At 45.6% G+C, this 15653-nt stretch overlaps 69 pseudogenes; all 69 read left to right on the forward strand.

The window, feature by feature from the left end:
- The first annotated feature begins 189 nt into the window (after positions 1-189).
- LOC140089418 (5S ribosomal RNA) lies at positions 190-308 on the forward strand (annotated as a pseudogene).
- Positions 309-378: 70 nt separating this feature from the next.
- LOC140090412 (5S ribosomal RNA) lies at positions 379-497 on the forward strand (annotated as a pseudogene).
- Positions 498-567: 70 nt separating this feature from the next.
- On the forward strand, positions 568-686 carry LOC140083591 (5S ribosomal RNA; annotated as a pseudogene).
- A 259-nt stretch (positions 687-945) lies between these two features.
- On the forward strand, positions 946-1064 carry LOC140089420 (5S ribosomal RNA; annotated as a pseudogene).
- Positions 1065-1134: 70 nt separating this feature from the next.
- LOC140090413 (5S ribosomal RNA) lies at positions 1135-1253 on the forward strand (annotated as a pseudogene).
- Positions 1254-1323: 70 nt separating this feature from the next.
- Positions 1324-1442, forward strand: LOC140083592 (5S ribosomal RNA; annotated as a pseudogene).
- Positions 1443-1512: 70 nt separating this feature from the next.
- Positions 1513-1631, forward strand: LOC140101241 (5S ribosomal RNA; annotated as a pseudogene).
- A 70-nt stretch (positions 1632-1701) lies between these two features.
- Positions 1702-1820, forward strand: LOC140101242 (5S ribosomal RNA; annotated as a pseudogene).
- A 70-nt stretch (positions 1821-1890) lies between these two features.
- On the forward strand, positions 1891-2009 carry LOC140092773 (5S ribosomal RNA; annotated as a pseudogene).
- A 70-nt stretch (positions 2010-2079) lies between these two features.
- Positions 2080-2198, forward strand: LOC140101243 (5S ribosomal RNA; annotated as a pseudogene).
- A 70-nt stretch (positions 2199-2268) lies between these two features.
- Positions 2269-2387, forward strand: LOC140101244 (5S ribosomal RNA; annotated as a pseudogene).
- Positions 2388-2457: 70 nt separating this feature from the next.
- LOC140092181 (5S ribosomal RNA) lies at positions 2458-2576 on the forward strand (annotated as a pseudogene).
- A 70-nt stretch (positions 2577-2646) lies between these two features.
- LOC140082199 (5S ribosomal RNA) lies at positions 2647-2765 on the forward strand (annotated as a pseudogene).
- A 70-nt stretch (positions 2766-2835) lies between these two features.
- On the forward strand, positions 2836-2954 carry LOC140088044 (5S ribosomal RNA; annotated as a pseudogene).
- A 70-nt stretch (positions 2955-3024) lies between these two features.
- Positions 3025-3143, forward strand: LOC140101245 (5S ribosomal RNA; annotated as a pseudogene).
- A 70-nt stretch (positions 3144-3213) lies between these two features.
- On the forward strand, positions 3214-3332 carry LOC140101246 (5S ribosomal RNA; annotated as a pseudogene).
- Positions 3333-3402: 70 nt separating this feature from the next.
- Positions 3403-3521, forward strand: LOC140081075 (5S ribosomal RNA; annotated as a pseudogene).
- Positions 3522-3591: 70 nt separating this feature from the next.
- Positions 3592-3710, forward strand: LOC140089244 (5S ribosomal RNA; annotated as a pseudogene).
- A 259-nt stretch (positions 3711-3969) lies between these two features.
- Positions 3970-4088, forward strand: LOC140089679 (5S ribosomal RNA; annotated as a pseudogene).
- Positions 4089-4158: 70 nt separating this feature from the next.
- Positions 4159-4277, forward strand: LOC140089024 (5S ribosomal RNA; annotated as a pseudogene).
- Positions 4278-4347: 70 nt separating this feature from the next.
- Positions 4348-4466, forward strand: LOC140091842 (5S ribosomal RNA; annotated as a pseudogene).
- Positions 4467-4725: 259 nt separating this feature from the next.
- Positions 4726-4844, forward strand: LOC140083594 (5S ribosomal RNA; annotated as a pseudogene).
- Positions 4845-4914: 70 nt separating this feature from the next.
- LOC140101247 (5S ribosomal RNA) lies at positions 4915-5033 on the forward strand (annotated as a pseudogene).
- Positions 5034-5103: 70 nt separating this feature from the next.
- Positions 5104-5222, forward strand: LOC140101248 (5S ribosomal RNA; annotated as a pseudogene).
- A 70-nt stretch (positions 5223-5292) lies between these two features.
- On the forward strand, positions 5293-5411 carry LOC140101250 (5S ribosomal RNA; annotated as a pseudogene).
- A 70-nt stretch (positions 5412-5481) lies between these two features.
- Positions 5482-5600, forward strand: LOC140086956 (5S ribosomal RNA; annotated as a pseudogene).
- Positions 5601-5670: 70 nt separating this feature from the next.
- Positions 5671-5789, forward strand: LOC140085113 (5S ribosomal RNA; annotated as a pseudogene).
- A 70-nt stretch (positions 5790-5859) lies between these two features.
- LOC140078607 (5S ribosomal RNA) lies at positions 5860-5978 on the forward strand (annotated as a pseudogene).
- A 70-nt stretch (positions 5979-6048) lies between these two features.
- Positions 6049-6167, forward strand: LOC140087424 (5S ribosomal RNA; annotated as a pseudogene).
- Positions 6168-6237: 70 nt separating this feature from the next.
- LOC140094304 (5S ribosomal RNA) lies at positions 6238-6356 on the forward strand (annotated as a pseudogene).
- A 70-nt stretch (positions 6357-6426) lies between these two features.
- Positions 6427-6545, forward strand: LOC140092199 (5S ribosomal RNA; annotated as a pseudogene).
- A 70-nt stretch (positions 6546-6615) lies between these two features.
- On the forward strand, positions 6616-6734 carry LOC140078609 (5S ribosomal RNA; annotated as a pseudogene).
- Positions 6735-6804: 70 nt separating this feature from the next.
- Positions 6805-6923, forward strand: LOC140081663 (5S ribosomal RNA; annotated as a pseudogene).
- A 259-nt stretch (positions 6924-7182) lies between these two features.
- Positions 7183-7301, forward strand: LOC140092200 (5S ribosomal RNA; annotated as a pseudogene).
- Positions 7302-7371: 70 nt separating this feature from the next.
- LOC140089127 (5S ribosomal RNA) lies at positions 7372-7490 on the forward strand (annotated as a pseudogene).
- Positions 7491-7560: 70 nt separating this feature from the next.
- On the forward strand, positions 7561-7679 carry LOC140088116 (5S ribosomal RNA; annotated as a pseudogene).
- A 69-nt stretch (positions 7680-7748) lies between these two features.
- On the forward strand, positions 7749-7867 carry LOC140094467 (5S ribosomal RNA; annotated as a pseudogene).
- Positions 7868-8307: 440 nt separating this feature from the next.
- Positions 8308-8426, forward strand: LOC140088052 (5S ribosomal RNA; annotated as a pseudogene).
- A 70-nt stretch (positions 8427-8496) lies between these two features.
- Positions 8497-8615, forward strand: LOC140085150 (5S ribosomal RNA; annotated as a pseudogene).
- Positions 8616-8685: 70 nt separating this feature from the next.
- LOC140091093 (5S ribosomal RNA) lies at positions 8686-8804 on the forward strand (annotated as a pseudogene).
- A 259-nt stretch (positions 8805-9063) lies between these two features.
- On the forward strand, positions 9064-9182 carry LOC140089421 (5S ribosomal RNA; annotated as a pseudogene).
- Positions 9183-9252: 70 nt separating this feature from the next.
- On the forward strand, positions 9253-9371 carry LOC140090414 (5S ribosomal RNA; annotated as a pseudogene).
- Positions 9372-9441: 70 nt separating this feature from the next.
- LOC140083595 (5S ribosomal RNA) lies at positions 9442-9560 on the forward strand (annotated as a pseudogene).
- A 259-nt stretch (positions 9561-9819) lies between these two features.
- LOC140089422 (5S ribosomal RNA) lies at positions 9820-9938 on the forward strand (annotated as a pseudogene).
- A 70-nt stretch (positions 9939-10008) lies between these two features.
- On the forward strand, positions 10009-10127 carry LOC140090416 (5S ribosomal RNA; annotated as a pseudogene).
- Positions 10128-10197: 70 nt separating this feature from the next.
- On the forward strand, positions 10198-10316 carry LOC140083596 (5S ribosomal RNA; annotated as a pseudogene).
- A 70-nt stretch (positions 10317-10386) lies between these two features.
- LOC140101252 (5S ribosomal RNA) lies at positions 10387-10505 on the forward strand (annotated as a pseudogene).
- A 70-nt stretch (positions 10506-10575) lies between these two features.
- Positions 10576-10694, forward strand: LOC140101253 (5S ribosomal RNA; annotated as a pseudogene).
- Positions 10695-10764: 70 nt separating this feature from the next.
- Positions 10765-10883, forward strand: LOC140092774 (5S ribosomal RNA; annotated as a pseudogene).
- Positions 10884-10953: 70 nt separating this feature from the next.
- LOC140101254 (5S ribosomal RNA) lies at positions 10954-11072 on the forward strand (annotated as a pseudogene).
- A 70-nt stretch (positions 11073-11142) lies between these two features.
- On the forward strand, positions 11143-11261 carry LOC140101255 (5S ribosomal RNA; annotated as a pseudogene).
- Positions 11262-11331: 70 nt separating this feature from the next.
- On the forward strand, positions 11332-11450 carry LOC140092182 (5S ribosomal RNA; annotated as a pseudogene).
- A 70-nt stretch (positions 11451-11520) lies between these two features.
- LOC140082200 (5S ribosomal RNA) lies at positions 11521-11639 on the forward strand (annotated as a pseudogene).
- Positions 11640-11709: 70 nt separating this feature from the next.
- LOC140088045 (5S ribosomal RNA) lies at positions 11710-11828 on the forward strand (annotated as a pseudogene).
- Positions 11829-11898: 70 nt separating this feature from the next.
- LOC140085046 (5S ribosomal RNA) lies at positions 11899-12017 on the forward strand (annotated as a pseudogene).
- Positions 12018-12274: 257 nt separating this feature from the next.
- Positions 12275-12393, forward strand: LOC140101256 (5S ribosomal RNA; annotated as a pseudogene).
- A 70-nt stretch (positions 12394-12463) lies between these two features.
- LOC140083547 (5S ribosomal RNA) lies at positions 12464-12582 on the forward strand (annotated as a pseudogene).
- A 70-nt stretch (positions 12583-12652) lies between these two features.
- Positions 12653-12771, forward strand: LOC140085290 (5S ribosomal RNA; annotated as a pseudogene).
- Positions 12772-12841: 70 nt separating this feature from the next.
- LOC140092253 (5S ribosomal RNA) lies at positions 12842-12960 on the forward strand (annotated as a pseudogene).
- A 70-nt stretch (positions 12961-13030) lies between these two features.
- On the forward strand, positions 13031-13149 carry LOC140086130 (5S ribosomal RNA; annotated as a pseudogene).
- Positions 13150-13589: 440 nt separating this feature from the next.
- On the forward strand, positions 13590-13708 carry LOC140088053 (5S ribosomal RNA; annotated as a pseudogene).
- A 70-nt stretch (positions 13709-13778) lies between these two features.
- LOC140085152 (5S ribosomal RNA) lies at positions 13779-13897 on the forward strand (annotated as a pseudogene).
- A 70-nt stretch (positions 13898-13967) lies between these two features.
- Positions 13968-14086, forward strand: LOC140081076 (5S ribosomal RNA; annotated as a pseudogene).
- Positions 14087-14526: 440 nt separating this feature from the next.
- LOC140094466 (5S ribosomal RNA) lies at positions 14527-14645 on the forward strand (annotated as a pseudogene).
- A 70-nt stretch (positions 14646-14715) lies between these two features.
- Positions 14716-14834, forward strand: LOC140101257 (5S ribosomal RNA; annotated as a pseudogene).
- Positions 14835-14904: 70 nt separating this feature from the next.
- LOC140081077 (5S ribosomal RNA) lies at positions 14905-15023 on the forward strand (annotated as a pseudogene).
- A 70-nt stretch (positions 15024-15093) lies between these two features.
- Positions 15094-15212, forward strand: LOC140081078 (5S ribosomal RNA; annotated as a pseudogene).
- A 70-nt stretch (positions 15213-15282) lies between these two features.
- Positions 15283-15401, forward strand: LOC140088309 (5S ribosomal RNA; annotated as a pseudogene).
- Positions 15402-15471: 70 nt separating this feature from the next.
- Positions 15472-15590, forward strand: LOC140092179 (5S ribosomal RNA; annotated as a pseudogene).
- Positions 15591-15653: the final 63 nt, after the last annotated feature.

Below are 15653 nucleotides of genomic sequence, written 5' to 3' on the forward strand. Positions count from 1 at the left end.
GTCAACGGCCATTCTAAGCTGAATGTGCCTGCTCTCGTCAGATCGCAGCAGCAATGCAGCTTAAGGCTTGGCAAGTACCAGCATGGAAGACTGGCTGGGACTCCCAAGTTCTGTTGACCTTTTAGAACCTGAAAATTGTGTTAGTTTCTCTATGAGATAGTAAAAGAAGGTTCAAATTGAACAGCTGCTGTCAACGGCCATTCTAAGCTGAATGTGCCTGCTCTCGTCAGATCGCAGCAACAATGCAGCTTAAGTCTTGGCAAGTACCAGCATGGGAGACTGGCTGGGAATCCCAAGTTCTGTTGACCTTTTTGAACCTGAAAATTGTTAGTTTCTCTGTCAAAGATGGTAAAAGAAGGTTCAAATTGAACAGGTGCTGTCAACGGCCATTCTAAGCTGAATGTGCCTGCTCTCGTCAGATCGCAGCAGCAATGCAGCTTAAGGCTTGGCAAGTACCAGCATGGGAGACTGGCTGGGAATCCCAAGTTCTATTGACCTTTTTGAACCTGAAAATTGTGTTAGTTTCTCTATGAGATAGTAAAAGAAGGTTCAAATTGAACAGCTGCTGTCAACGGCCATTCTAAGCTGAATGTGCCTGCTCTCGTCAGATCGCAGCAGCAATGCAGCTTAAGGCTTGGTAAGTACCAGCATGGGAGATTGGCTGGGAATCCCAAGTTCCGTTGACCTTTTTGAACCTGAAAATTGTTAGTTTCTCTGTCAAAGATGGTAAAAGAAGGTTCAAATTGAACAGCTGCTGTCAACGGCCATTCTAAGCTGAATGTGCCTGCTCTCGTCAGATCGCAGCAGCAATGCAGCTTAAGGCTTGGCAAGTACCAGCATGGAAGACTGGCTGGGACTCCCAAGTTCTGTTGACCTTTTAGAACCTGAAAATTGTGTTAGTTTCTCTATGAGATAGTAAAAGAAGGTTCAAATTGAACAGCTGCTGTCAACGGCCATTCTAAGCTGAATGTGCCTGCTCTCGTCAGATCGCAGCAACAATGCAGCTTAAGTCTTGGCAAGTACCAGCATGGGAGACTGGCTGGGAATCCCAAGTTCTGTTGACCTTTTTGAACCTGAAAATTGTTAGTTTCTCTGTCAAAGATGGTAAAAGAAGGTTCAAATTGAACAGGTGCTGTCAACGGCCATTCTAAGCTGAATGTGCCTGCTCTCGTCAGATCGCAGCAGCAATGCAGCTTAAGGCTTGGCAAGTACCAGCATGGGAGACTGGCTGGGAATCCCAAGTTCTATTGACCTTTTTGAACCTGAAAATTGTGTTAGTTTCTCTATGAGATAGTAAAAGAAGGTTCAAATTGAACAGCTGCTGTCAACGGCCATTCTAAGCTGAATGTGCCTGCTCTCGTCAGATCGCAGCAGCAATGCAGCTTAAGGCTTGGTAAGTACCAGCATGGGAGATTGGCTGGGAATCCCAAGTTCCGTTGACCTTTTTGAACCTGAAAATTGTTAGTTTCTCTGTCAAAGATGGTAAAAGAAGGTTCAAATTGAACAGCTGCTGTCAACGGCCATTCTAAGCTGAATGTGCCTGCTCTCGTCAGATCGCAGCAGCAATGCAGCTTAAGGCTTGGCAAGTACCAGCATGGGAGACTGGCTGGGAATCCCAAGTTCCGTTGACCTTTTTGAACCTGAAAATTGTGTTAGTTTCTCTATGAGATAGTAAAAGAAGGTTCAAACTGAACAGCTGCTGTCAACGGCCATTCTAAGCTGAATGTGCCTGCTCTCGTCAGATCGCAGCAGCAATGCAGCTTAAGGCTTGGCAAGTACCAGCATGGGAGACTGGCTGGGAATCCCAAGTTCCGTTGACCTTTTAGAACCTGAAAATTGTGTTAGTTTCTCTATGAGATAGTAAAAGAAGGTTCAAACTGAACAGCTGCTGTCAACGGCCATTCTAAGCTGAATGTGCCTGCTCTCGTCAGATCGCAGCAGCAATGCAGCTTAATGCTTGGCAAGTACCAGCATGGGAGACTGGCTGGGAATCCCAAGTTCCGTTGACCTTTTTGAACCTGAAAATTGTGTTAGTTTCTCTATGAGATAGTAAAAGAAAGTAGAAATTAGGCAGCTGCTGTCAACGGCCATTCTAAGCTGAATGTGCCTGCTCTCGTCAGATCGCAGCAGCAATGCAGCTTAAGGCTTGGCAAGTACCAGCATGGGAGACTGGCTGGGAATCCCAAGTTCCGTTGACCTTTTTGAACCTGAAAATTGTTAGTTTCTCTGTCAAAAATGGTAAAAGAAGGTTCAAATTGAACAGCTGCTGTCAACGGCCATTCTAAGCTGAATGTGCCTGCTCTCGTCAGATCGCAGCAGCAATGCAGCTTAAGGCTTGGCAAGTACCAGCATGGGAGACTGGCTGGGAATCCCAAGTTCCGTTGACCTTTTAGAACCTGAAAATTGTGTTAGTTTCTCTATGAGATAGTAAAAGAAGGTTCAAACTGAACAGCTGCTGTCAACGGCCATTCTAAGCTGAATGTGCCTGCTCTCGTCAGATCGCAGCAGCAATGCAGCTTAAGGCTTGGCAAGTACCAGCATGGGAGACTGGCAGGGAATCCCATGTTCCGTTGACCTTTTTGAACCTGAAAATTGTGTTAGTTTCTCTATGAGATAGTAAAAGAAAGTAGAAATTAGGCAGCTGCTGTCAACGGCCATTCTAAGCTGAATGTGCCTGCTCTCGTCAGATCGCAGCAGCAATGCAGCTTAAGGCTTGGCAAGTACCAGCATGGGAGACTGGATGGGAATCCCAAGTTCTGTTGACCTTTTTGAACCTGAAAATTGTGTTAGTTTTTCTATGAGATAGTAAAAGAAGGTTCAAATTGAACAGCTGCTGTCAACGGCCATTCTAAGCTGAATGTGCCTGCTCTCGTCAGATCGCAGCAACAATGCAGATTAAGGCTTGGCAAGTACCAGCATGGGAGACTGGCTGGGAATCCCAAGTTCTGTTGACCTTTTTGAACCTGAAAATTGTTAGTTTCTCTGTCAAAGATGGTAAAAGAAGGTTCAAATTGAACAGCTGCTGTCAACGGCCATTCTAAGCTGAATGTGCCTGCTCTCGTCAGATCGCAGCAGCAATGCAGCTTAAGGCTTGGCAAGTACCAGCATGGGAGACTGGCTGGGAATCCCAAGTTCCGTTGACCTTTTTGAACCTGAAAATTGTGTTAGTTTCTCTATGAGATAGTAAAAGAAGGTTTAAACTGAACAGCTGCTGTCAACGGCCATTCTAAGCTGAATGTGCCTGCTCTCGTCAGATCGCAGCAGCAATGCAGCTTAAGGCTTGGCAAGTACCAGCATGGGAGACTGGCTGGGAATCCCAAGTTCCGTTGACCTTTTTGAACCTGAAAATTGTGTTAGTTTCTCTATGAGATAGTAAAAGAAGGTTCAAATTGAACAGCTGCTGTCAACGGCCATTCTAAGCTGAATGTGCCTGCTCTCGTCAGATCGCAGCAGCAATGCAGCTTAAGGCTTGGCAAGTACCAGCATGGGAGACTGGCTGGGAATCCCAAGTTCTGTTGACCTTTTTGAACCTGAAAATTGTGTTAGTTTTTCTATGAGATAGTAAAAGAAGGTTCAAATTGAACAGCTGCTGTCAACGGCCATTCTAAGCTGAATGTGCCTGCTCTCGTCAGATCGTAGCAGCAATGCAGCTTAAGGCTTGGCAAGTACCAGCATGGGAGACTGGCTGGGAATCCCAAGTTCTGTTGACCTTTTTGAACCTGAAAATTGTGTTAGTTTCTCTATGAGATAGTAAAAGAAGGTTCAAATTGAACAGCTGCTGTCAATGGCCATTCTAAGCTGAATGTGCCTGCTCTCGTCAGATCGCAGCAACAATGCAGCTTAAGGCTTGGCAAGTACCAGCATGGGAGACTGGCTGGGAATCCCAAGTTCTGTTGACATTTTTGAACCTGAAAATTGTTAGTTTCTCTGTCAAAGATGGTAAAAGAAGGTTCAAATTGAACAGCTGCTGTCAACGGCCATTCTAAGCTGAATGTGCCTGCTCTCGTCAGATCGCAGCAGCAATGCAGCTTAAGGCTTGGCAACTACCAGCATGGGAGACTGGCTGGGAATCCCAAGTTCCGTTGACCTTTTTGAACCTGAAAATTGTGTTACTTTCTCTATGAGATAGTAAAAGAAGGTTCAAACTGAACAGCTGCTGTCAACGGCCATTCTAAGCTGAATGTGCCTGCTCTTGTCAGATCGCAGCAGCAATGCAGCTTAAGGCTTGGCAAGTACCAGCATGGGAGACTGGCTGGGAATCCCAAGTTCCGTTGACCTTTTTGAGCCTGAAAATTGTGTTAGTTTCTCTATGAGATAGTAAAAGAAGGTTCAAATTGAACAGCTGCTGTCAACGGCCATTCTAAGCTGAATGTGCCTGCTCTCGTCAGATCGCAGCAGCAATGCAGCTTAAGGCTTGGCAAGTACCAGCATGGGAGACTGGCTGGGAATCCCAAGTTCTGATGACCTTTTTGAACCTGAAAATTGTGTTAGTTTCTCTATGAGATAGTAAAAGAAGGTTCAAACTGAACAGCTGCTGTCAACGGCCATTCTAAGCTGAATGTGCGTGCTCTTGTCGGATCACAGCAGCGATGCGGCTTAAGGCTTGGCAAGTACCAGCATGGGAGACTGGCTGCGAATCCCAAGTTCCGTTGACCTTTTTGAACCTGAAAATTGTGTTAGTTTCTCTATGAGATAGTAAAAGAAGGTTCAAACTGAACAGCTGCTGTCAACGGCCATTCTAAGCTGAATGTGCCTGCTCTCGTCAGATCGCAGCAGCAATGCAGCTTAAGGCTTGGTAAGTACCAGCATGGGAGATTGGCTGGGAATCCCAAGTTCCGTTGACCTTTTTGAACCTGAAAATTGTTAGTTTCTCTGTCAAAGATGGTAAAAGAAGGTTCAAATTGAACAGCTGCGGTCAACGGCCATTCTAAGCTGAATGTGCCTGCTCTCGTCAGATCGCAGCAGCAATGCAGCTTAAGGCTTGGCAAGTACCAGCATGGGAGACTGGCTGGGAATCCCAAGTTCCGTTGACCTTTTTGAACCTGAAAATTGTGTTAGTTTCTCTATGAGATAGTAAAAGAAGGTTCAAACTGAACAGCTGCTGTCAACGGCCATTCTAAGCTGAATGTGCCTGCTCTCGTCAGATCGCAGCAGCAATGCAGCTTAAGGCTTGGCAAGTACCAGCATGGGAGACTGGCTGGGAATCCCAAGTTCCGTTGACCTTTTTGAACCTGAAAATTGTGTTAGTTTCTCTATGAGATAGTAAAAGAAGGTTCAAACTGAACAGCTGCTGTCAACGGCCATTCTAAGCTGAATGTGCCTGCTCTCGTCAGATCGCAGCAGCAATGCAGCTTAAGGCTTGGCAAGTACCAGCATGGGAGACTGGCTGGGAATCCCAAGTTCCGTTGACCTTTTTGAACCTGAAAATTGTGTTACTTTCTCTATGAGATAGTAAAAGAAGGTTCAAACTGAACATCTGCTGTCAACGGCCATTCTAAGCTGAATGTGCCTGCTCTCGTCAGATTGCAGCAGCAATGCAGCTTAAGGCTTGGCAAGTACCAGCATGGGAGACTGGCTGGGAATCCCAAGTTCCGTTGACCTTTTTGAACCTGAAAATTGTGTTAGTTTCTCTATGAGATAGTAAAAGAAGGTTCAAATTGAAAAGCTGCTGTCAACGGCCATTCTAAGCTTAATGTGCCTGCTCTCGTCAGATCGCAGCAGCAATGCAGCTTAAGGCTTGGCAAGTACCAGCATGGGAGACTGGCTGGGAATCCCAAGTTCTGTTGACCTTTTAGAACCTGAAAATTGTGTTAGTTTCTCTATGAGATAGTAAAAGAAGGTTCAAATTGAACAGCTGCTGTCAACGGCCATTCTAAGCTGAATGTGCCTGCTCTCGTCAGATCGCAGCAGCAATGCAGCTTAAGGCTTGGCAAGTACCAGCATGGGAGACTGGCTGGGAATCCCAAGTTCCGTTGACTTTTTTGAACCTGAAAATTGTGTTAGTTTCTCTACGAGATAGTAAAAGAAGGTTCAAATTGAACAGCTGCTGTCAACGGCCATTCTAAGCTGAACGTGCCTGCTCTCGTCAGATCGCAGCAGCAATGCAGCTTAAGGCTTGGCAAGTACCAGCATGGGAGACTGGCTGTGAATCCCAAGTTCCGTTGACCTTTTTGAACCTGAAAATTGTGTTAGTTTCTCTATGAGATAGTAAAAGAAGGTTCAAACTGAACAGCTGCTGTCAACGGCCATTCTAAGCTGAATGTGCCTGCTCTCGTCAGATCGCAGCAGCAATGCAGCTTAAGGCTTTGCAAGTACCAGCATGGGAGACTGGCTGGGAATCCCAAGTTCTGTTGACCTTTTTGAACCTGAAAATTGTGTTAGTTTTTCTATGAGATAGTAAAAGAAGGTTCAAATTGAACAGCTGCTGTCAACGGCTATTTTAAGCTGAATGTGCCTGCTCTCGTCAGATCGCAGCAGCAATGCAGCTTAAGGCTTGGCAAGTACCAGCATGGGAGACTGGCTGGGAATCCCAAGTTCTGTTGACCTTTTTGAACCTGAAAATTGTGTTAGTTTCTCTATGAGATAGTAAAAGAAGGTTCAAATTGAACAACTGCTGTCAACGGCCATTCTAAGCTGAATGTGCCTGCTCTCGTCAGATCGCAGCAGCAATGCAGCTTAAGGCTTGGCAAGTACCAGCATGGGAGACTGGCTGGGAATCCCAAGTTCCGTTGACTTTTTTGAACCTGAAAATTGTGTTAGTTTCTCTATGAGATAGTAAAAGAAGGTTCAAATTGAACAGCTGCTGTCAACGGCCATTCTAAGCTGAACGTGCCTGCTCTCGTCAGATCGCAGCAGCAATGCAGCTTAAGGCTTGGCAAGTACCAGCGTGGGAGACTGGCTGGGAATCCCAAGTTCCGTTGACCTTTTTGAACCTGAAAATTGTGTTAGTTTCTCTATGAGATAGTAAAAGAAGGTTCAAACTGAACAGCTGCTGTCAACGGCCATTCTAAGCTGAATGTGCCTGCTCTCGTCAGATTGCAGCAGCAATGCAGCTTAAGGCTTTGCAAGTACCAGCATGGGAGACTGGCTGGGAATCCCAAGTTCTGTTGACCTTTTTGAACCTGAAAATTGTGTTAGTTTTTCTATGAGATAGTAAAAGAAGGTTCAAATTGAACAGCTGCTGTCAACGGCTATTTTAAGCTGAATGTGCCTGCTCTCGTCAGATCGCAGCAGCAATGCAGCTTAAGGCTTGGCAAGTACCAGCATGGGAGACTGGCTGGGAATCCCAAGTTCTGTTGACCTTTTTGAACCTGAAAATTGTGTTAGTTTCTCTATGAGATAGTAAAAGAAGGTTCAAATTGAACAGCTGCTGTCAACGGCCATTCTAAGCTGAATGTGTCTGCTCTCGTCAGATCGCAGCAGCAATGCAGCTTAAGGCTTGGCAAGTACCAGCATGGGAGACTGGCTGGGAATCCCAAGTTCTGTTGACCTTTTTGAACCTGAAAATTGTGTTAGTTTCTCTATGAGATAGTAAAAGAAGGTTCAAATTGAACAGCTGCTGTCAACGGCCATTCTAAGCTGAATGTGCCTGCTCTCGTCAGATCGCAGCAGCAATGCAGCTTAAGGCTTGGCAAGTACGAGCATGGGAGACTGGCTGGGAATCCCAAGTTCTGTTGACCTTTTTGAACCTGAAAATGTGTTAGTTTCTCTATGAGATAGTAAAAGAAGGTTCAAATTGAACAGCTGCTGTCAAGGGCCATTCTAAGCTGAATGTGCCTGCTCTCGTCAGATCGCAGCATCAATGCAGCTTAAGGCTTGGCAAGTACCAGCATGGGGGACTGGCTGGGAATCCCAAGTTCCGTTGACCTTTTTGAACCTGAAAATTGTGTTAGTTTCTCTATGAGATAGTAAAAGAAGGTTCAAATTGAACAGCTGCTGTCAACGGCCATTCTAAGCTGAATGTGCCTGCTCTCGTCAGATCGCAGCAGCAATGCAGCTTAAGGCTTGGCAAGTACCAGCATGGGAGACTGGCTGGGAATCCCAAGTTCTTTTGACCTTTTTGAACCTGAAAATTGTGTTAGTTTCTCTATGAGATAGTAACAGAAGGTTCAAATTGAACAGCTGCTGTCAACGGCCATTCTAAGCTGAATGTGCCTGCTCTCGTCAGATCGCAGCAGCTTAAGGCTTTGCAAGTACCAGCATGGGAGACTGGCTGGGAATCCCAAGTTCCGTTGACCTTTTTGAACCTGAAAATTGTGTTAGTTTCTCTATGAGATAGTAAAAGAAGGTTCAAATTGAACAGCTGCTGTCAACGGCCATTCTAAGCTGAATGTGCCCGCTCTCGTCAGATCGCAGCAGCAATGCAGCTTAAGGCTTGGCAAGTACCAGCATGGGAGACTGGCTGGGAATCCCAAGTTCCGTTGACCGTTTTGAACCTGAAAATTGTGTTAGTTTCTCTATGAGATAGTAAAAGAAGGTTCAAACTGAACATCTGCTGTTAACGGCCATTCTAAGCTGAATGTGCCTGCTCACGTCAGATCGCAGCAGCAATGCAGCTTAAGGCTTGGCAAGTACCAGCATGGGAGACTGGCTGGGAATCCCAAGTTCCGTTGACCTTTTTGAACCTGAAAATTGTGTTAGTTTCTCTATGAGATAGTAAAAGAAGGTTCAAATTGAACAGCTACTGTCAACGGCCATTCTAAGCTGAATGTGCCTGCTCTTGTCAGATCGCAGCAGCAATGCAGCTTAAGGCTTGGCAAGTACCAGCATGGGAGACTGGCTGGGAATCCCAAGTTCTGTTGACCTTTTTGAACCTGAAAATTGTGTTAGTTTTTCTATGACATAGTAAAAGAAGGTTCAAATTGAACAGCTGCTGTCAACGGCCATTCTAAGCTGAATGTGCCTGCTCTCGTCAGATCGCAGCAGCAATGCAGCTTAAGGCTTGGCAAGTACCAGCATGGAAGACTGGCTGGGACTCCCAAGTTCTGTTGACCTTTTAGAACCTGAAAATTGTGTTAGTTTCTCTATGAGATAGTAAAAGAAGGTTCAAATTGAACAGCTGCTGTCAACGGCCATTCTAAGCTGAATGTGCCTGCTCTCGTCAGATCGCAGCAACAATGCAGCTTAAGTCTTGGCAAGTACCAGCATGGGAGACTGGCTGGGAATCCCAAGTTCTGTTGACCTTTTTGAACCTGAAAATTGTTAGTTTCTCTGTCAAAGATGGTAAAAGAAGGTTCAAATTGAACAGGTGCTGTCAACGGCCATTCTAAGCTGAATGTGCCTGCTCTCGTCAGATCGCAGCAGCAATGCAGCTTAAGGCTTGGCAAGTACCAGCATGGGAGACTGGCTGGGAATCCCAAGTTCTATTGACCTTTTTGAACCTGAAAATTGTGTTAGTTTCTCTATGAGATAGTAAAAGAAGGTTCAAATTGAACAGCTGCTGTCAACGGCCATTCTAAGCTGAATGTGCCTGCTCTCGTCAGATCGCAGCAGCAATGCAGCTTAAGGCTTGGTAAGTACCAGCATGGGAGATTGGCTGGGAATCCCAAGTTCCGTTGACCTTTTTGAACCTGAAAATTGTTAGTTTCTCTGTCAAAGATGGTAAAAGAAGGTTCAAATTGAACAGCTGCTGTCAACGGCCATTCTAAGCTGAATGTGCCTGCTCTCGTCAGATCGCAGCAGCAATGCAGCTTAAGGCTTGGCAAGTACCAGCATGGAAGACTGGCTGGGACTCCCAAGTTCTGTTGACCTTTTAGAACCTGAAAATTGTGTTAGTTTCTCTATGAGATAGTAAAAGAAGGTTCAAATTGAACAGCTGCTGTCAACGGCCATTCTAAGCTGAATGTGCCTGCTCTCGTCAGATCGCAGCAACAATGCAGCTTAAGTCTTGGCAAGTACCAGCATGGGAGACTGGCTGGGAATCCCAAGTTCTGTTGACCTTTTTGAACCTGAAAATTGTTAGTTTCTCTGTCAAAGATGGTAAAAGAAGGTTCAAATTGAACAGGTGCTGTCAACGGCCATTCTAAGCTGAATGTGCCTGCTCTCGTCAGATCGCAGCAGCAATGCAGCTTAAGGCTTGGCAAGTACCAGCATGGGAGACTGGCTGGGAATCCCAAGTTCTATTGACCTTTTTGAACCTGAAAATTGTGTTAGTTTCTCTATGAGATAGTAAAAGAAGGTTCAAATTGAACAGCTGCTGTCAACGGCCATTCTAAGCTGAATGTGCCTGCTCTCGTCAGATCGCAGCAGCAATGCAGCTTAAGGCTTGGTAAGTACCAGCATGGGAGATTGGCTGGGAATCCCAAGTTCCGTTGACCTTTTTGAACCTGAAAATTGTTAGTTTCTCTGTCAAAGATGGTAAAAGAAGGTTCAAATTGAACAGCTGCTGTCAACGGCCATTCTAAGCTGAATGTGCCTGCTCTCGTCAGATCGCAGCAGCAATGCAGCTTAAGGCTTGGCAAGTACCAGCATGGGAGACTGGCTGGGAATCCCAAGTTCCGTTGACCTTTTTGAACCTGAAAATTGTGTTAGTTTCTCTATGAGATAGTAAAAGAAGGTTCAAACTGAACAGCTGCTGTCAACGGCCATTCTAAGCTGAATGTGCCTGCTCTCGTCAGATCGCAGCAGCAATGCAGCTTAAGGCTTGGCAAGTACCAGCATGGGAGACTGGCTGGGAATCCCAAGTTCCGTTGACCTTTTAGAACCTGAAAATTGTGTTAGTTTCTCTATGAGATAGTAAAAGAAGGTTCAAACTGAACAGCTGCTGTCAACGGCCATTCTAAGCTGAATGTGCCTGCTCTCGTCAGATCGCAGCAGCAATGCAGCTTAATGCTTGGCAAGTACCAGCATGGGAGACTGGCTGGGAATCCCAAGTTCCGTTGACCTTTTTGAACCTGAAAATTGTGTTAGTTTCTCTATGAGATAGTAAAAGAAAGTAGAAATTAGGCAGCTGCTGTCAACGGCCATTCTAAGCTGAATGTGCCTGCTCTCGTCAGATCGCAGCAGCAATGCAGCTTAAGGCTTGGCAAGTACCAGCATGGGAGACTGGCTGGGAATCCCAAGTTCCGTTGACCTTTTTGAACCTGAAAATTGTTAGTTTCTCTGTCAAAAATGGTAAAAGAAGGTTCAAATTGAACAGCTGCTGTCAACGGCCATTCTAAGCTGAATGTGCCTGCTCTCGTCAGATCGCAGCAGCAATGCAGCTTAAGGCTTGGCAAGTACCAGCATGGGAGACTGGCTGGGAATCCCAAGTTCCGTTGACCTTTTAGAACCTGAAAATTGTGTTAGTTTCTCTATGAGATAGTAAAAGAAGGTTCAAACTGAACAGCTGCTGTCAACGGCCATTCTAAGCTGAATGTGCCTGCTCTCGTCAGATCGCAGCAGCAATGCAGCTTAAGGCTTGGCAAGTACCAGCATGGGAGACTGGCAGGGAATCCCATGTTCCGTTGACCTTTTTGAACCTGAAAATTGTGTTAGTTTCTCTATGAGATAGTAAAAGAAAGTAGAAATTAGGCAGCTGCTGTCAACGGCCATTCTAAGCTGAATGTGCCTGCTCTCGTCAGATCGCAGCAGCAATGCAGCTTAAGGCTTGGCAAGTACCAGCATGGGAGACTGGATGGGAATCCCAAGTTCTGTTGACCTTTTTGAACCTGAAAATTGTGTTAGTTTTTCTATGAGATAGTAAAAGAAGGTTCAAATTGAACAGCTGCTGTCAACGGCCATTCTAAGCTGAATGTGCCTGCTCTCGTCAGATCGCAGCAACAATGCAGATTAAGGCTTGGCAAGTACCAGCATGGGAGACTGGCTGGGAATCCCAAGTTCTGTTGACCTTTTTGAACCTGAAAATTGTTAGTTTCTCTGTCAAAGATGGTAAAAGAAGGTTCAAATTGAACAGCTGCTGTCAACGGCCATTCTAAGCTGAATGTGCTTGCTCTCATCAGATCGCAGCAGCAATGCAGTTTAAGGCTTGGCAAGTACCAGCATGGGAGACTGGCTGGGAATCCCAAGTTCCGTTGACCTTTTTGAACCTGAACATTGTGTTAGTTTCTCTGAGATAGTAAAAGAAGGTTCAAATTGAACAGCTTCTGTCAACGGCCATTCTAAGCTGAATGTGCCTGCTCTCGTCAGATCGCAGCAGAAATGAAGCTTAAGGCTTGGCAAGTACCAGCATGGGAGACTGGCTTGGAATCCCAAGTTCCGTTGACCTTTTTGAACCTGAAAATTGTGTTAGTTTCTCTATGAGATAGTAAAAGAAGGTTCAAATTGAACAGCTGCTGTCAACGGCCATTCTAAGCTGAATGTGCCTGCTCTCGTCAGATCGCAGCAGCAATGCAGCTTAAGGCTTGGCAAGTACCAGCATGGGAGACTGGCTGGGAATCCCAAGTTCCGTTGACCTTTTTGAACCTGAAAATTGTGTTAGTTTCTCTATGAGATAGTAAAAGAAGGTTCAAACTGAACAGCTGCTGTCAACGGCCATTCTAAGCTGAATGTGCCTGCTCTCGTCAGATCGCAGCAGCAATGCCGCTTAAGGCTTGGGAAGTACCAGCATGGGAGACTGGCTGGGAATCCCAAGTTCCGTTGACCTTTTTGAACCTGAAAATTGTGTTAGTTTCTCTATGAGATAGTAAAAGAAGGTTCAAATTGAACAGCTGCTGTCAACGGCCATTCTAAGCTGAATGTGCCTGCTCTCGTCAGATCGCAGCAGAAATGCAGCTTAAGGCTTGGCAAGTACCAGCATGGGAGACTGGCTGGGAATCCCAAGTTCTGTTGACCTTTTTGAACCTGAAAATTGTGTTAGTTTCTCTATGAGATAGTAAAAGAAGGTTCAAATTGAACAGCTGCTGTCAACGGCCATTCTAAGCTGAATGTGCCTGCTCTCGTCAGATCGCAGCAACAATGCAGCTTAAGGCTTGGCAAGTACCAACATGGGAGACTGGCTGGGAATCCGAAGTTCCGTTGACCTTTTTGAACCTGAAAATTGTTAGTTTCTCTGTCAAAGATGGTAAAAGAAGGTTCAAATTGAACAGCTGCTGTCAACGGCCATTCTAAGCTGAATGTGCCTGCTCTCGTCAGATCGCAGCAGCAATGCAGCTTAAGGCTTGGCAAGTACCAGCATGGGAGACTGGCTGAGAATCCCAAGTTCCGTTGACCTTTTTGAACCTGAAAATTGTGTTAGTTTCTCTATGAGATAGTAAAAGAAGGTTCAAACTGAACAGCTGCTGTCAACGGCCATTCTAAGCTGAATGTGCCTGCTCTCGTCAGATCGCAGCAGCAATGCAGCTTAAGGCTTGGCAAGTACCAGCATGGGAGACTGGCTGGGAATCCCAAGTTCTTTTGACCTTTTTGAACCTGAAAATTGTGTTAGTTTCTCTATGAGATAGTAACAGAAGGTTCAAATTGAACAGCTGCTGTCAACGGCCATTCTAAGCTGAATGTGCCTGCTCTCGTCAGATCGCAGCAGCTTAAGGCTTTGCAAGTACCAGCATGGGAGACTGGCTGGGAATCCCAAGTTCCGTTGACCTTTTTGAACCTGAAAATTGTGTTAGTTTCTCTATGAGATAGTAAAAGAAGGTTCAAATTGAACAGCTGCTGTCAACGGCCATTCTAAGCTGAATGTGCCCGCTCTCGTCAGATCGCAGCAGCAATGCAGCTTAAGGCTTGGCAAGTACCAGCATGGGAGACTGGCTGGGAATCCCAAGTTCCGTTGACCTTTTTGAACCTGAAAATTGTGTTAGTTTCTCTATGAGATAGTAAAAGAAGGTTCAAACTGAACATCTGCTGTTAACGGCCATTCTAAGCTGAATGTGCCTGCTCACGTCAGATCGCAGCAGCAATGCAGCTTAAGGCTTGGCAAGTACCAGCATGGGAGACTGGCTGGGAATCCCAAGTTCCGTTGACCTTTTTGAACCTGAAAATTGTGTTAGTTTCTCTATGAGATAGTAAAAGAAGGTTCAAATTGAACAGCTGCTGTCAACGGCCATTCTAAGCTGAATGTGCCTGCTCTCGTCAGATCGCAGCAGCAATGCAGCTTAAGGCTTGGCAAGTACCAGCATGGGAGACTGGCTGGGAATCCCAAGTTCTGTTGACCTTTTTGAGCCTGAAAATTGTGTTAGTTTTTCTATGACATAGTAAAAGAAGGTTCAAATTGAACAGCTGCTGTCAACGGCCATTCTAAGCTGAATGTGCCTGCTCTCGTCAGATCGCAGCAGCAATGCAGCTTAAGGCTTGGCAAGTACCAGCATGGAAGACTGGCTGGGACTCCCAAGTTCTGTTGACCTTTTAGAACCTGAAAATTGTGTTAGTTTCTCTATGAGATAGTAAAAGAAGGTTCAAATTGAACAGCTGCTGTCAACGGCCATTCTAAGCTGAATGTGCCTGCTCTCGTCAGATCGCAGCAGCTTAAGGCTTGGCAAGTACCAGCATGGGAGACTGGCTGGGAATCCCAAGTTCCGTTGACCTTTTTGAACCTGAAAATTGTGTTATTTTCTCTATGAGATAGTAAAAGAAGGTTCAAATTGAACAGCTGCTGTCAACGGCCATTCTAAGCTGAATGTGCCTGCTCTCGTCAGATCGCAGCAGCAATGCAGCTTAAGGCTTGGCAAGTACCAGCATGGGAGACTGGCTGGGAATCCTAAGTTCCGTTAACCTTTTTGAACCTGAAAATTGTGTTAGTTTCTCTATGAGATAGTAAAAGAAGGTTCAAATTGAACAGCTGCTGTCAACGGCCATTCTAAGCTGAATGTGCCTGCTCTCGTCAGATCGCAGCAGCAATGCAGCTTAAGGCTTGGCAAGTACCAGCATGGGAGACTGGCTGGGAATCCCAAGTTCCGTTGACCTTTTTGAACCTGAAAATTGTGTTAGTTTCTCTATGAGATAGTAAAAGAAGGTTCAAACTGAACAGCTGCTGTCAACGGCCATTCTAAGCTGAATGTGCCTGCTCTCGTCAGATCGCAGCAGCAATGCAGCTTAAGGCTTGGCAAGTACCAGCATGGGAGACTGGCTGGGAATCCCAAGTTCTGTTGACCTTTTTGAACCTGAAAATTGTGTTAGTTTCTCTATGAGATAGTAAAAGAAGGTTCAAATTGAACAGCTGCTGTCAACGGCCATTCTAAGCTGAATGTGCCTGCTCTCGTCAGATCGCAGCAGCAATGCAGCTTAAGGCTTGGCAAGTACCAGCATGGGAGACTGGCTGGGAATCCCAAGTTCTGTTGACCTTTTTGAACCTGAAAATTGTGTTAGTTTCTCTATGAGATAGTAAAAGAAGGTTCAAATTGAACAGCTGCTGTCAACGGCCATTCTAAGCTGAATGTGCCTGCTCTCGTCAGATCGCAGCAGCAATGCAGCTTAAGGCTTGGCAAGTACCAGCATGGGAGACTGGCTGCGAATCCCAAGTTCCGTTGACCTTTTTGAACCTGAAAATTGTGTTAGTTTCTCTATGAGATAGTAAAAGAAGGTTCAAATTGAATAGCTGCTGTCAACTGCCATTCTAAGCTGAATGTGCCTGCTCTCGTCAGATCGCAGCAGCAATGCAGCTTAAGGCTTGGCAAGTACCAGCATGGGAGACTGGCTGGGAATCCCAAGTTCCGTTGACCTTTTTGAACCTGAAAATTGTGTTAGTTTCTCTATGAGATAGTAAAAGAAGGTTCAAACTGAAC

The sequence above is a fragment of the Engystomops pustulosus genome, chromosome 9, assembly GCF_040894005.1.
Source record: "Engystomops pustulosus chromosome 9, aEngPut4.maternal, whole genome shotgun sequence".
Classification (NCBI taxonomy): domain Eukaryota; kingdom Metazoa; phylum Chordata; class Amphibia; order Anura; family Leptodactylidae; genus Engystomops; species Engystomops pustulosus.